Here is a 17,695-nt window from a genome sequence, read left to right on the forward strand (position 1 = left end):
GCAAAATACACGTATAACGCACTTATGCTAAACTAGTTATAAAATAAGTTGCACCACTTTTTTAACAAAAAATATATCTACTTTAAATCACAAAGTTAAGTAGTATATTTGCACCTTTTCCCTTAACTCAAAGTGAAACTTTTGGTTTGAATTCAGATTAATCCGGCTAAAAGAAAATAGTGAACATCAGGGTGAAAGGTCGGTAACGATATTTGACTCAATTGTTTGTAGTTGGGCACGTGGCAGCCAGCCAGTCCCCCAAATCAACATTAAAACAAAAAAATTGAACACTCGGTCAACTCCCTCCATGTTGCAAACTTGCCGACAAAGAGAAAAGACAGCAAAGGGCCACCTCATCAAATGCACGAATCAAAATTCCTTAAATCTCCTATAACTGCAAATTAAGTTAATTTAATGACTAGCAATGCCTTCTTCAGCTGTAACTATGGTCTCCAAATGCACCATATTTCCCTCCCAAAAATCATCTCTACCTGATCTTAAACTCTCTGTTTCCGATCTTCCAATGCTCTCTGTTCACTATATTCAGAAAGGTGCTCTCTTTACTCGTCCCCCTTTCCCCATCACCCAACTCATTTCCCTTCTCAAACTCACTCTTTCTCAAACCCTCACTCACTTCCCTCCCTTAGCCGGTCGATTCGTGACCGACCCAAATGGCTACGTCTACATTTCTTGCAATGATGCTGGCGTTGATTTTGTACATGCTACTGCCACTCACATTTACATTCGCGACGTCATAGGATCCATTGATGTTCCTCATCATGTCAAAGAGTTCTTCCTTTTTGATCGCACTGTTAGCTATCGAGGGCATTTTAGCCCTCTTCTCGCCGTCCAAGTCACGGAATTAGCTGACGGCGTATTCATTGGTTGCGCCGTCAATCATTCCGTTACAGACGGGACATCTTTTTGGAACTTTCGCTGAGGTGAGTAGAGGTGTGAAAAGGATTATAAGGCGGCCTGATTTTACCCGTAATTCAATATTGATCTCAAACGCTGTGCTAAAACTCCCTGCTGATGGCCCAAAAGTCAACTTTTCTGGCGATGCCCCATTGAGGGAGAGGATATTTAGTTTCAAAAGGGAATCAATTCTAAGACTCAAAGCAAAGACCAACAATCAGAATTTAATTTCGACAGAGAAATTAACATTGTTGAATTGATGGCCAAACAGAGCAACAATCCCCTGAAACTCAAAACAGAGACGATAAGTCCAACGGCTGAGATTTCGTCGTTTCAATGCCTTTGCGCATTGCTCTGGCGTGCGGTGACACGTGCAAGGAAATTCCCATCTTCCAAAATGACGACATTCAGAATGGCTGTAAATTGCCGTCACCGTCTCCAACCGAAGCTACATCCGTTATACTTCGGCAACGCAATTCAGAGCATTCCAACTTACGCATCAGCTGGGGATGTTTTATCTAACGATCTGCATTGGTGTGCGGAGCGATTGAACAAGAATGCGGAGGCGCCTGATGATGTTATGGTGAGGAAGTTTGTAGAGGATTGGGAGAAGGATCCACGGTGTTTTCCATTAGGGAATTTTGACGGAGCAATGCTAACAATGGGGAGCTCGCCGAGGTTTCCAATGTATGACAATGATTTCGGGTGGGGGAGACCAGTTGCAGTAAGGAGTGGTCGGGCGAATAAGCTTGATGGGAAGATATCAGCGTTTCCGGGGAGAGAAGGAGGAGGAAGCGTTGATTTGGAGGTGGTGTTATCGCCTGAAACAATGAAGGAACTGGAGTCCGACCATGAGTTTATGCATTATGTTACTTGCTGTTGAGTGGTGAGCTTTGCGTTTTGGAGGAGGGACTATAATTTGTGGGATGAGGATGTAAAATATTACATCTGCTGTTCAATTGTAATTTTACTCAACTGTATTGGTTGTAATTAGTTTAATTATCATCAATAAGTTTTTGTACCTTTATTTAATTCATCAATGATTATCTTTGAAGTTATCTATATATAATATAAAGTTAGGGATAGAAAAGATGATGCGACACATCTCTATGATTAGCATTCATATTTATCTTTTTTCTCATTTTTTTTTTGGTTTTTCTATATATATATATATATTTTTTTTTTTTTCCTGCTAAATTTTATGTATTTTTGTTACAACATTAATGGCTAAATAATTAATACTCCATTATTCCTTCTCTTAAACTCTCACTGATGACATTTACCAGCCCACTACCCTATCGATTAAGGTCGGTTAAGGCAATTAATATACAATTTTATTGTCTAATTAAACTGAAGAATTGATGCATATTAATGACTATGCTGTTTTATCTTCTTTTATATTCTTTATCTGAGCTCCCCTCATCTTTCCTAATTCACTTGCTATGTGATGCTTCACTTTTGCAATTCTCCTCTCATACTCGAAAGTTAGAGAGGATTGGATCTTCTAATTTGATGATTTTTTCATTTGCTCTCTGTACGTTATATTTTTTTTTAAGGTATGCATAATTATTTAAATAGACTATTAAGTTGTTATCAGTACTTATTTTATGTTACATTAGTATAGGATTATGACTTATGTAAAGGAAGTGATATGTTTTGGAGCCCCGCTGTCGGCTTATTCTCAGCAGGGAAGCCGAAGAAATAATGCTGCCATGCTGGGGAGCAAGATTGGAGTTAAATTGTAATTAGAATGCTTTTAGTCATTATAAATCTACGAAACGGTATGCTATATTAATTCTTATGTGAGATGCCAAAGGATAGGGGTGTATACATAGCAATAATTATTGATACTTCTCGCTTTTCATTGGTACTTCATTTTTCACATACTCTTTTGGTACTTGCTAAAGAAAAATGCACCTGAATTCATTGAACTTCTAATGGAGCTTGCAAGAAGGGAAAGGGATACAATGATTTATGTTTATGATGGTATGAATATTTAGTTGACTTTTCAATATGATGATGGTAACATCTTAATCCATTCGTTTATGAAGTTTTCTCTTTGTGATGTTACGTTGGTTGATATTTTATTATTCTTGTACTAAATTTGCAATAGGCTTTTTATCTAAGTGACCATCATAGGCATCTTCATAATGCCTTATAATTTAATCGCTCATTTGATCTCTATTATTTTTAATTTGAATATATTTGTGTTAGCAATTATGTAATTACTAACGTGATAGTGATACTTTTTTTCTTAAAACCAATTTTAGGGGTAGTCCGGAGTGATTTAAAGGTAATTATAATAAGTAAAGGTCTGTTGGAAAGAGTTGTTAGGAAGTGATGATAAAGATGCTAATATGATAGTGAGAGGGTTTTATAGATAGTGCGTGCACACTTATATGTGTTGTGTTTTTTATAAAAACTAATGCATTTGTCCGCGCTTATGCAGATTAAATTTACGGAACAATCCTTTTTAATATCTGATTATAATAAATATTTTAAAAATTCCTTTTAGACATCAAAACAGATTAATTTTTAAATTTGAACCTCTTATACTATGTAAGTTGAGAATTCATATAATCAATTGTAAGTTATTACAGATTGAAACAATTATTATTGGTGTTAAACATAAAAGATTAAAAATAAGGTCAAGAAAAACTCAAAATAATACGGAGATCTTGATCGAGTTATCTTGCTCTATTTAAATTGGCATTGAAAGTTGGTTGTTAAGTTGTTGTAGGAAGTTTTGTGATTTTATTGTAAATTTATATAATTATGGAAATGAAATTGTAGGGTGCAAATTATGATTGTTGTTAATGAAATTGGGAGATAAAAATTAGTTGTGAATATTTATGTCGAAGGTTGGAGGTTTCGGGTGAATTATGGTTTTGGTGGAATTTTTGTATATTTTGTAGAATGATATGAAATGCTTCCGAATTGTATTTGAATGATCTTGAATTAGTAGATGAATATGAAAACGTTGATATTGGTTTGAAAGTGTGAAGTTGGAGTAGAAGTTGTTGTATTATGTAGAGAAGAATATTACATATGTTAATTGATTGTTGATGTTGTTGGTATTGTTGTTGGTGTGGTTGTTGTTGTTTTGGCCGAGTTAAATTCTCGGGGACGTTGAATTTACAGGGGAGATGCTGCCGAAATTTCTGTAGACAAGTGTCACTTTAAGATTCAACTCCTAAGGGCTTACAGTTAATGTTTGGTATTTATGACCAATTGTAGATTTTGTGAAGCGCGGAACTTGAGTATGGATTGGCGTAAGGAGCAAGTAAGGTATGTAAAGCTTTACCTTTCCTTCTTTTGGCATGTCCTAGACATAATAGGTTATGATACGAGCCTCGGGGGAAACTCTATTCTTAGAAATCCGAGCCTAATTTTGACCTTTATTCATTCAATGTAATTGAATTAGGTACTTTATGCTTTGATAGAAAAATAGTTTAAGCATTCGTAACTTTCTCAAATAGAACCGGATTGCCCTAAGATTTTTTTGTAGATGACTCCATAAAGTCTAATGTTCATAATTTATGCATACCACCTCGACTTGACCCGAGGTGGGCCCACAATTTCCGAGACCCTTTTGTATTGCTCTATTTGACTTATTTCCATACGGTATTAAAGGAAACTTTTGGCTATTGTCCCGGCTACTAAACGATAGTTGTTTTAACTATTCCATTGAGTCCCATGATGAGTTTTGATATGTACAAACGATCTCAGAAGTTTTGTTTTAACATAATCCATCGTAACATCCGAAAGGTACGTACTACAACTATCGTCTGATTCTTTTCTAAATGACCTATCGTTCGGACTATTCTATCGAGTCTTTGTAAATGTTTTGTGATGCATATAGTTTCTCACTACTCTACTCGTGGATGCCTCAATGCTTCCTTCACTGAGCCCGGGCCAGGATATGTTATCACGCGTATTCCACTGCATTGTTCGCCGTGCCTCGATGTGAGGGGGTAGGTATGACACGTACATGGGTTCTGGAGTTATGCTGTGCCATGTACATATATTCTGATATTTGATGATATGATATGATATGATATGATATGGCCATCTGATATGTTATGATATGTTACGGAGCTATTCCCTACTCTGGAGTTATGTTGTGTTGTGGCGCCAGTGACGGGGTGGCGGCCACGTTCTGTTCACCGAGTCCCATAATGGGGCCGGATATGGCATATGTTTGATTCATTATCTATGTTGTATGAGTAAGCATTTTTGATATTCTGGTTATTGCATTCATTTTCTGTACTTCCTGTTCCGGTTATGATTCTGTTTATTGTACTTCATGCTTTACATACTCAGTACATATTCCGTACTGGCCCCCTTTCTTCGGGGGCTGCGTTTCATGCCGCGCAGGTACAGATACCAGCTTTGGAGATCCGTCCGCTTAGGACATCTACCCTGCGGTTTTGGAGTGCTCCTTTGTCCGGAGCCCACGTTTTGGTATAGAGTTTTCTGTTGCGTATGTATATGTCTCTATTCAGGGGTACGACGGGGCCCTGTCCCGTCTTATGATTCTGTTCTTGTTCGTAGAGGTCTGTAGACATACATGTGGGTTGTGTATATGTTTTGGGTTGATATGTTCTGTGATAGCCTTATCGGCTTTCACGCGTTATATCTGTTTATCTATGATAGTTAGTAACGCCATTCGACTTCTATATCTGTATATTCTGCTTATATACCGGTTTGGGTTATTGGGTACGTACGGGTGTCCAGCACGGACACTAGTCGCGGCCTACGGGGTTGGGTCGTGACAAAAGTGGTATCAGAGCGGTTCGTCCTCGGAGTGTCTACAGACCGTGTCTAGTAGAGTCCTATTTATCGGTGTGTTGTGCACCACATCTATAAACAGGAGGCTACAGGACATTTAGGATGTTACCTTCCTTCGATCTTAGATCGTGCGTAGAGTTGTAATATTAGGATGGTTTCCTTCCAACGAGTTGTTGTGTCTACAGCAAGGCTCCAAAAGAGCGATAACGTCAGTATTTTGGGAAATTATTTCTGATCTTCTTCCTGAAGGTGGTTGTAGATTGACAAAAGATGAGGAGGAACGCATTCCACATGGCAGCTCCACAGATCAGACCCGAGACCAATCGGCTACAGGTATATGAGTTTCTTGGCATTTTCTACGTATGTGCAACTTCTGTAGGATACTATTTAATGACGGCAAACAAAAATTTAAAAAGGGCCAAAGACCCAGTAGTTATGAGTAATGGCGACTGGGATGTCTCCGCCACCAGTGTGAATTTAGAAAACCCCGGATGAAAGATAATCATGTGTAGAGATTAAAGTGAATGTTGAGGATTCAGAAGGGCAATATAGTAATTCTATGGCCAGGAGAGTAAAAAGATCCTCTCTAGGTCGGGGTGGGACCCGCTACGAGAAACGTTTTTGAAGTTGTCAGAACCCCGACTTGCCTTAAATTACGTGATAAATGTCGTGCGAGGCAGTCGACGAAATTATACCGGCATTAACGCATCTGAATGTATTGAAGTTCTAAGGTTAAGCGTGCTAGGGTCAGAACAATTCTGGATGGGTGACCCCCTTGGGAAATATACTAAAATTTTCATAAGTATAGGTATAAGAGACAAATGGGAATTTGGGGTAACCTAAAGGAAATTGGAGTGTGCGGAGTGGCTAGGAGCACTTATAGAGGTCGCGTAGGTTGAGGCGGATTAGATTGGTGAAAAGGAAGGAAGCGCAACACAGCTCGAGAATCAGAGTAAATTTGAATAGCGGTTGGAAATGTTTGTAAGCGAATGGTGGTAAATGTATGTGTGTGTGCGTATGACCTTCCACCGGTGACTGTATTGATCGAGAGGTGAGTTCCAGCAACTAATGTTGCGACATACGAAAAACGCTAACTGAACGGAATTCAAAGGACAAAGCGAAAGGTAGGGTACAGATGTTATGAAACAAACGAACGCTGATTTCGCTACAAGCTAAGGTCGGAAAAATTCCAACACAACGATATTTGGAAAGGGAAGTGAGTGAGTAAACGGAAGGCAAGGAAATCAGAATGTCAGAAAGGTGACAAGTAAGAGACATAATTAAGCAAAGCCTTAAAAGAGCCGACAGGCGAAGCATGAAACCATTTGCGTAAAAACTTGAAGAACAAGTTTGTAAGCGAGCTATAGAATGAAAAAAAAAGACTTATTAAGGTTGGTAGAGAAAGTGGGGAACGAAGGTTATATGTTGATGGGAAATAACGATAAGAACAGGAAAGGAAAGAGTAATAGGCTATGTTAGACCAAAGCTTTAAGAGACACTTCCCACATTATCCATAAGAGGCAACATTTTTTTTATTTGGGGAAATCTTGCTTGAAGAAGCGTATATGAGCAGCGAATTAGCAAGTCATTTAAACGGGCTAAAGTACGTTCCAGCCACATTGTGCTGTAGAGAGAGGATTATATTAATGGGCAGTAACGTCTGGTGATCGAGTGTTACCATATTGAAGGAGTGCAAGTATACAACCAGTAGTTGCAACCTAAATAGTTCGTTCATGACTCAAGAATGAATCTGAAGGTAAACCATGCGAATCAAGCACTAGGATGTCCTGTGGTGCTTGTCAGATTCTAGTTCCTTCTGATGGTGGTTGAAGAATGTTCCCTAATAACAACTTATTAAATTGCGATCAACTAGTTGGAAATGGAATTCGTGGAAGGAAGAAAATAGACATAGACGAGAGAAATGGAAGGAATATCAAAGGTAGCACTCAATATAGGTGGAGCTAATTGACTATGAATATAGGCTAAGAGGGAAATATATATAGTTATGGACCGAAGGTGTACCACGACAAAAGGCCATAAGACAAGACCTCTACTAAGACAAGGTTAGTATGAATTCGAGTGAGATTGGAAGTTAGCAATGAGTATAAGAGAAGAGTGAAAGAGCATGAGACACAAAGGAACCCTACATACTACGTATATATGGCCTCACCTCGGGAGTAATGAAATCCTTAAGAGACAAGGATTGGGAATTTACGAAACAACTAATTGTAAGTATCAGAAAGAACAGACGGTATCCATTGGGAGGAAGATGGTGTTATAAGAAAGCTTGGAACACTTATCGTCAAAATATAAATGCTACCGAATGGAGAATTTGAAACGATGGTAAGCGCTAGTTAACTATTGACTGGAATTAATGGAATATAGCTTTAGATAAGTTGTTACAACAATGATGTTTTTCGAGCACTAACCATCAGACTAGATTTTGTACGAGATATCGAGAGTTCTTGTCGCCTCGTGATTGTGTTAGGACTTCATACAGGGATAATCTAAGTTATAGGCGATATACACTACTAGAAATTAGATCTATGGCAACAGTTTTTTTTGCAATGGTTATATAGCCGTCGGGATAGCTATCTATTGCAACGGTTTTGGGAGTTGCAAAAAGATTTGGGTTCTATTGAGACACTATGCAATTAAAGCTTTGCATTTGCAAAATAACCGTTGCCATAGAGGTATGTACTGCAACAGTTGTTTTAACCATTGCAATAGATAAATCAATGGCGACGGTTTTCTTAAAATTTTTACCTACTGCAACGTTTCTTTATTCCCTCCATGTTTTCCCTCTCCTAATTTCACCAAAAAATAAATAAGAACTCCATAGAAGTGTACTCACTTATAAGTGTTTTAACTCTCTCGAACACATCGAATATCTCAAGATGAACCCTAATTTTTCTCTCTAGATTAGAACAATACGTCTATTTTTGAATTTAAACGATTTATCTCGGCATAATCGAGAAACGATGCTCTGAAATCTGATATTCTGGAAGAACTGTGAATGAACTCTTTCCGTTCTATATTTCTCATTAGTTATTTGAATCAAAGGAGGAGAACCCTTTATCAGATCTCAATTTCCTGATTTTCAACTTTCTCTAGGTATTTCTTAAATTTCTTATTCTGCAAAGGATTATTCGATGTTGAAAATTTATGTATGGGTGTGTTTGTAGTTAGGGTTTCGAATTTATGTGTATGTTGAGAATTTCTTGTTTCGTAGACTAAATCGAGTATGTACCTTCTTAAAAGAGTTCTCTGTCTCTCATAGTTAGGGTTCGAATTGCATATTTCTATTGATGTGTGTCTATGTCTTTGTGTTGGTTTGCAGAGCCATGCTCAAATTCTCAACAATAAAGGGAAAAGTGAGCATACGATCAATCCTTTCAGTAGTCTTTTCGCCTCAAATTATTCTTAGCTTCACATTGTTTTTGCTACCATATTTATGTAACTATGAATGCATATTTACCAATATCATATGTTAATACTTAAATTGAAAGAGGAAAAAAAGTTATCATTTAAAGCTAAACTAATGCTATGGACACAATTGTCTTTCACACGTTGTCTCCTATAGAAAACTGCTTGTATTATGAATTCTTAGTGTTATATACAAGAGACAGGTTGGCAAAATGGGGAGTGACAAGAAACAAGGCTTGTGTAATGTGCAACCCAGCTGATGAGACTCTAGAGCACCTGTTCTTTCAATGCTCTTTCTCTGCTTCGATATGGACAATGTTGTTGAGTTGGCAAGGTATCGCAAGGCAGGTGTTGAAACGGTCAGAAGAAATGGAGTGGGCTATTCAGCAGGCGAGAGGGAATGGTGCCGAAACTCAGGTTGATCAAATGGTCTCAGCATGCTGCATCATTTATGGCTAGAAAGGAACAATCGAATCTTTCAAGAAGTGGCCAAATCTGGAGATATGAATCGTAAACTTATTGTTCAGGATGTTCATTCTTGTAATGCAAATTATCCTAGGTTGGTTGGTGTGCTTAGTGCTTTAAATTATTGAATTATTATCCATAGTTGAGAGTTGTCATGGTGAACATCTGTAAAGGGTAGTTGTTGTACTTGTGCAGGAGGTTGTTTCTCAAGTTGGGAGTATGTCCAACTTCTGGGTTTTTTTGATTCGCTTATAAATATTTTCCCTATAAAAGTTAATTACCCCCAAAAAAAAAAAGTCTGGCACTTGACATAGCTGCAGAGGTCATGTTAAAACAAAAGCCAAGTAGCTACACTGTTTTTGGACAAAAATGCAGTGAGTGCCTTAATCTGTTTGCAATTTTCTCTTGCTAATGAACATTATTAAATGCTGAAGCTTAACTATTTTGTCACTTGCTATTTCTATTCTCTTTGTGAAGTATGTCCACTCAGTGATCGCTAATTATCCTATGGTAATTGTAGCTTCCCTTATCTTTTTGCATCAGGACACGGGGACTTCTTTGATTGTTGATAGATAGGAGCTCTTGTACTAGTTCTAGCTGTTAGTCCTTGAATATTTATTTGACTTTTGATATTAAATTTTTTAATGGAGTTTAAGCTGATAGTGTGTATATTTGTCTTGTTTGTTGTTACTAACTCTATAGTATTTATCCTACATTACTTTGTCATTAGTTATTGGATATTGCTAAAAGAGATGCAATTTAAATTGGAGTAATTAACTTGTACTAATTGATTGATTAGTGTTGCACCTCTTTATGATGGCTATGTTCTTCAAAAGATCTTTCTGATAACACAATGAGAAACTTCTTCCGTGCTTATTTCTAAATTTAATAAACCTACTTTTTTGTAGGACATACTAGTTTCTAATTTTCAACGTCTATAGCTTTCTTATACGTTCACTTTGTCCTAAGATATTTGTGCAACATTCTAGCTTTAACAAAGCATCTATTTAATTCAATCAAGAGATTTTTCCCGGTCACTTATTTCTCCTTCATTATTTTGGAAATTGCTTGATAGCTGCTCTTTCTCTGTGTGTGACTTTACTATACTTAATTGTGACAAAGAGATAATGTCTCTGCCAGAGCATACTGATTCTTTTGAGTGATAGCTGAACTTGTGGAATATTGCAACATTTTAGAGCCCGTTTGGATTGGCTTATAAGTTGGTCAAACCAGCTTATAAGCCATTTTAAACTTATTTGGGTGTTTGGAAAAAATAGAAAACAGCTTAAATTAAGTAAAAAAGTGTTTAAAATAAGCCAAAATCAAGAAGTTGCCCAACCCCAACTTATTGTTTTTGGCTTAAAAGTCATTTTGGTTTGACCAACAACTTTACCCTTTTATCCCTTATATTTTTTGTTAATTCTAATACTATCCTTACTTCTAAAAACGCTTTAAGCACTTTTATCCAAACACGTAACTGCTTATTTATAAAATAACTTTCAGCACTTAAAAAGTAATTTAAGCACTTATGCTTAAAATCCACTTTTTTCAGCTAATCCAAACGGGGTCTTAGTATAGTTTGAGTTGTCATCTTGATGTGCTTGTGGGTTCTTAGTTGCTGCAAAGAATTCCCTGATTTTAGCTGTTCTTTTTTTACTTTTGATCTGCAGTTTTGAAGCTGTTATTTGTTGATTTTACAAAAGGTATCATTATGTAATGTTTTATGGTCTTATACAGATAAGAGCAAATACAGATGTGAAAGAAAATATATGTGATGGGAGGAGAGGTGGCCGGTAAAGGAAGAAGGAACTGTTGTGTGCATGAGGTGAAAAAGAGGAGTCAAGACGGAATAGAACGATGTTTTTGGCAGAGCGAAGGTGGAAGCCTCTGGAAGAGAAAAACTCTGGTAATGTATGCATTGTTCTCCTCAAAATAGTATTTCATAAAAGTTTAGGCTGAATAAATGTATCAAAGCATGTCTAGTTTCCAATAGACCAAGAGTAAAAGAAAAGGAATCTAGGAAAATGATTATACCTTTATGTTTAGTCATTATCTAAGTTTTTTAAGAGAGTAAAATTACTGGTTGAATTACCTGTCAAAATAATTACTCATGAAAGAAGAAATATTATTGGTCTGAATAATAAAGTTTAGAATAGATAACTTTGAATAAAACTATATTGAGCAGTTGTAATCTGTCGTCATTCTGATTGACTGTGTCACACATTGTGTTTCTTATTTGTCGATCCGGCAGGTATAACATAACCTATCTTATTTGTTCTCCTTAAACAGCCTATTTTTCAATATGTATCTGAGCATATAAAAGTATAAATATGTCAGGTTGAGCTATTTTAAATTCAACTTGCACAAGCTACTACCAAATAGGAAAGCCAAATTATGCCATGACCAAACCTTATAAATGTTGAGTTTTACGCCAATGAAATTTAGTTTTGGATGATGGTAGTTTAGATTTGTATATAAGAGGGAGTCAGATGTGATTGGCCCTTGTGAGGTAAAGAAGCTAGTTTTGGATGAAGGTGGGTTGCTGATTTCATCAATAACTTTTTTCTCCTGAGTTAGTCTTATGGGTGAAAAAGTTTCATCTTTGTCCTCTCCAAGTGATGGCCTCAAAATTTATTTCTGCTATGATATTGTGTACCATGGAATACTCTAGTAACTTCACTCATTCATTAATAGATAGTAGGATTTAAGTGGCTTCATAGTGTAAATATACAAGTCAGGTTTCTAAAAGATATTCACAGTGATTGAAGTTTTCATGGTTGAGAATTGATGCAATGTGTCTGTATTCTTTCTTTAATTTAAATATAGAATAAAATAACGTCAGTATCATCAATTTGCGGTAGTGACAACAAATGTGTCGTCTAACCTCTTAAAGCTCAGAGAAAGTTAACTTAAGCATTGATGAACTGAATTCCTTAAAGTATTTGATCATAGAATGATCATTATAGTGGAGTGGTTCTTTGAATTACAGATTCATCTAGTGCTCCATCACTTTGTTCTACTTTGGCATTACACATCACACTGAATATAAAGTCAGGAGGTTACTAGCTAAGTTGTGTGTATTACGCCATCTTCTCAGCAGCCTTGCAGTGACCATCCACTTTTGAGTTGTAAGGTAGTAGTAAAGACCTTGAACTTTATGTACCAATGTGTAGTTTGTATTTTCAATTATGATCTGAAAGTCCTTACCCAGATTAGTCCATTTGAAGCTATTTTTCATTTTAAGTTACACGTTTGAAGTGATATGCTCTAATGATGTTTCTAATAAAGGTAAGTCTTTCATAACTTGAAGGCATTTCCAGCTCAGGAGAAGTAGATGAGAGTGACTATTTTGTTCTTGAAAAACTAATAAAGCACATGTTATAATCAATTTCATTACCTTTGTAGTGCTATGCATAATGTTTCAAAGTGCGCGGGGAATGGACTGATGAATATGTAGCCGCATTGCGCACCAAGACTATATATGTTGAGAATAAATCCTTTTTGTGAAAATTTTGCTGAAGTATTTATTTGTCATATTTTGTAGGTGGAGCAAATAAATACAGGAGAGACGAAACGAAAAATCTTCTCTAAGAGTATTGATTGATTGTTGTGCCAAAACTCCGAGTGTTCTAGTAGTTTTGAACATTTTGCAGACTTATGTATAGCAATTCTTGAGTTCTCAAACAATATTGTATATTTGATTTTAATGGATATTACTAGTTGGATATTTGGATTATGATTTTGTTTGTGAATAGTTTCCTTCTGTGATTTATATTAATTTTAGTGAGTTATATATTATTATGCAACTAAATAATTATTTAAAACCATTGCAATTGCTCACAGTAGTCGTTGCAATAACTTCCAGGATCGTTGCAATAGGTATTACAAACTGTTGCAATAGCCTGAAAAGGCCGTTGCACAAATAGATATTGCAACGGTTTTTAACTGTTCCATATTAGTAAAATAACTGTTACAGTAGATCAGGCTATTGCAATAGTTTGGAAACCGTAGCCATAGCATATCTATCACAACGGTCTTCCAACCATTACACAAAACCGTTGCAATAGATCTATTGGCACGGGAGCAGATGTCATGGACCCAAAACTGTTGCAATAGGTCTATTGCAACAGTTCTACTATATACTGCAACGGTTTTGGAAGGGTTGCCATAGGACTAATTTATGGTAGTGATAAAGGAGGACGTAGGTATGGTACAGTGTACGAGATAGGTTGGAAAAGAATTATATCAGTTGAAAATTTAAACGGGGGCATAGAATGGAATATAAATAGGTAATGCTATGGGAACACCCCAAAAGGGGGGGAAGTGGATAAGAGAAACGCAAGGGTAAGATGGAATCAACTGACATTACAACACGTTTGGTGTGAACACTTAAACGTCCAACGAAATCCCATGCGGAAGTCAGTTAGTGAAGTCTGAAGATCGTCAATAAACGGATAAAAGCTAAGACGATATTTAAGGAAGTGCTGAGGATTATTGGTAAAGACCTTGAGTAATAGGATATCAAGAAGTGGGTGCTTGAAAAGAGAAAGGGGGATTTAAGAATGGAGCCGATCCGCGTATATAAAGAATACTTTACGAACCTTAGGGCTAATGCTATAAGCAATAAGAGAAGAAAGCTACCCCTAAGAGAAGATCAAGGGTACTAATGGCTCGATCGAAGGAAAATGAAAGTATTTGGAGAGAAAGTAAATAGAAATGATTACGCACCAAAAGAGGTAATGACATCGTCAGACATAAAGAACAGAGATATATCGGAAGGGGAAGGAAAGTAAAGGTTGGAAATGGATTCCCTCATAAATATTTCGATTAGATACGAGGACGTAATTAGTAAAGAGATAGACAAGACAGACTCCGCTATAAAAGAACTCCAGTTGTAAGAGGATCGCGGAAAGCGACAGTTACTTTAAGGGCATAGACGGATATGGACCCTCCTAAAAAAGGGGGGGGGGGGGGGAGAATATACTAGGATCAAATGAATTATGATGATTTAAGCTCCAGAAAAGGAGACTTATCAGCTCGGGGCCAGAGTTCGGGGGATGTTGGCGTACCGTGAAGGGTACAGAGGACATAGAAATGACTCAACAACAAGCGTACCATGAGGTAGACATGGAAAAAAATATGGAAGACACTTGGAAAAGATACTTCATGCTGACACGAACCTCGATATTCCTTGACCAGGGCCTTAATTCCCCGTACTGAGCAGAGCTTGCGTAATACCTAGATATGTAAAGATGTGCCCAAAAGGGTAATAAAGAGAGCAAGGAAACTATATAAGTTAAATCCACAAGATCAATGGAAAGGATGATAAACCCAAGAGCGCCTCGGATGACAACTGTCACAATGAAGTAACCACGGTTGGCAGTTAATAACTTCTCGAAGAAAGGAAGCGCACCTCTTATATGAATGAAAGATAGAAGAAGCCATCGGGTGGTAGAAAATAGTTCATGGATCATAAATCGTACCGAATGTGAGGGTATACGCTATGGAATTGTAAACAACTAACATGAAGCTACGCCCAATCATGAGTATAAGAAGTCCACGTCGGAGAGCCAACAAGGAATAACGATCGATGAAGTGATTACTAATCCAAGGAAGTTACAGACAAATATACTGACATTAAGGAATGTGAGGGAAGAAAACAAGGGGAAAGTTACGAGTTAAGAGATTAACTGGGCTCGAATCACAAGTCATCATGAGTATAGTCGGACTGCGAGGGACAAGAAATGGCAAAGCAATATCACGTATACGTTTTGGATGTTGATATAACTAGCCTTGGAAAGGAATATGACCATTATGTTCGTTAGCGACAAAGTCATAATGAGACGAACACTTAGAATGTAAGATTAGAAGGGAGAGCTCAATTTGAGCTATAGTAGGCTTTATCCGATTGTCCGTAACATTGGCAAGTCACCACATAAGGAATGATCTGTGTCTACAACGGATGGTCAGGCGAGGAAGTTATATACCAACGACAGGGTTTCGGTTAAAATATTGCGGCCAAACAATATGCCTATAAAATGGATGTGTTAAATGATCATGTGCGACAGCTATAAAGGAAACCTCCCCGAAGCATTGTAATATCCCATGAGGCCAATCCAACATTCGAGGACGAATGTTTTAAAGGGGGGGGGGGGGGGAGGATGTTATATCCCGTATTTTTGCATATTCGGAAAATTCGAAATAATTTTGACTTGTAAGAAATAAGGTCATATGTTGATTTTAATTAATATATAAGTGTTGATGTGGAAAAATGGAGGAAGACTAGGGGCAAAATTGGGAATTCCGAAAATTAGTTTCGGGAATTACAAAATAGGACCCATAACAAAATGGGCTTGAAAAAAAAAGAGAAAAGGAGGCCCAAAAATGAAGGGTGGCCGGCCATAGTATTATGGCCCAATCCCATGTCACTTAAAAATCCATGTGATAAATTAAATAAAAAGGGGTCCTTATCATTAGAGCATTCAAGAAAAATTGAGAAGGAGAAAAACAAAAAGAAGAAGAGCAAAAAAATAAAGGCCATTCGGCCATGCCCTAGAAAAATTTGCCCCTTGAAATCTTGTTCCAAAAATTATTTTCTTGTGGTATTCCTACTAATTCAAGGACCCTCTACAACGTGGTGTAGTTGTTTCGGAAGATAGGTCGCTCGTTTCATCGATTTCACACCTTAATCAAGTGAAGAACTTAGGAAGAAAAGGTAAGATTTAAACCCTTTTTGTATGTTATGAAGGATTTGTCTATGTTGTAGTGTGTGGAAAAGAATAAAAATCATGATAATAGGGGTATATGTGTGTGGCCGAATGCATATGTGTGTGTAGAAGGATGAACCAATTTTATTTATGATGTTAATTGTGTTGTTGTGGCCTTGTGGTGTAAATGGAAGAATACTAGCCAAAATTGGCATTGAAAGTTGGTTGTTAAGTTGTTGTAGGAAATTTTGTGATTTTATTGTAAATTTATATAATTATGGAAATGAAATTGTAGGGTGCAAATTATGATTGTTGTTAATGAAATTGGGAGATAAAAATTAGTTGTGAATATTTATGTCGAAGGTTGGAGGTTTCGGGTGAATTATGGTTTTGGTGGAATTTTTGTATATTTTGTAGAATGATATGAAATGCTTCCGAATTGTATTTGAATGATCTTGAATTAGTAGATGAATATGAAAACGTTGATATTGGTTTGAAAGTGTGAAGTTGGAGTAGAAGTTGTTGTATTATGTAGAGAAGAAGATTACATATGTTAATTGATTGTTGATGTTGTTGGTATTGTTGTTGGTGTGGTTGTTGTTGTTTTGGCCGAGTTAAATTCTCGGGGACGTTGAATTTACAGGGGAGATGCTGCCGAAATTTCTGTAGACAAGTGTCACTTTAAGATTCAACTCCTAAGGGCTTATAGTTAATGTTTGGTATTTATCACCAATTGTAGATTTTGTGAAGCGCGGAACTTGAGTATGGATTGGCGTAAGGAGCAAGTAAGGTATGTAAAGCTTTACCTTTCCTTCTTTTGGCATGTCCTAGACATAATAGGTTATGATATGAGCCTCGGGGGAAACTCTATTCTTAAAAATCCGAGCCTAATTTTGACCTTTATTCATTCAATGTAATTGAATTAGGTACTTTATGCTTTGATAGAAAAATAGTTTAAGCATTCGTAACTTTTTTAAATAGAACCGGATTGCCCTAAGATTTTTTTTGTAGATGACTCCATAAAGTCTAATGTTCATAATTTATGCATACCACCTCGACTTGACCCGAGGTGGGCCCACAATTTCCGAGACCCTTTTGTATTGCTCTATTTGACTTATTTCCATACGGTATTAAAGGAAACTTTGGGCTATTGTCCCGGCTACTAAACGATAGTTGTTTTAACTATTCCATTGAGTCTCATGATGAGTTTTGATATGTACAAATGATCTCAAAAGTTTTGTTTTAACATAATCCATCGTAACATCCGAAAGGTACGTACTACAACCATCGTCTGATTCTTTTCTAAATGACCTATCGTTCAGACTATTCTATCGAGTCTTTGTAAATGTTTTGTGATGCATATAGTTTCTCACTACTCTACTCGTGGATGC

General features: G+C 36.8%; 1 pseudogene; it reads left to right on the top strand.

The window, feature by feature from the left end:
* Positions 1 to 418: 418 nt before the first annotated feature.
* LOC132642268 (protein ENHANCED PSEUDOMONAS SUSCEPTIBILITY 1-like) lies at positions 419 to 2,510 on the top strand (annotated as a pseudogene).
* The last annotated feature ends 15,185 nt before the right edge of the window (positions 2,511 to 17,695 follow it).

The sequence above is a fragment of the Lycium barbarum genome, chromosome 5 (genome assembly GCF_019175385.1).
Source record: "Lycium barbarum isolate Lr01 chromosome 5, ASM1917538v2, whole genome shotgun sequence".
Taxonomy (NCBI): Eukaryota; Viridiplantae; Streptophyta; class Magnoliopsida; order Solanales; family Solanaceae; genus Lycium; species Lycium barbarum.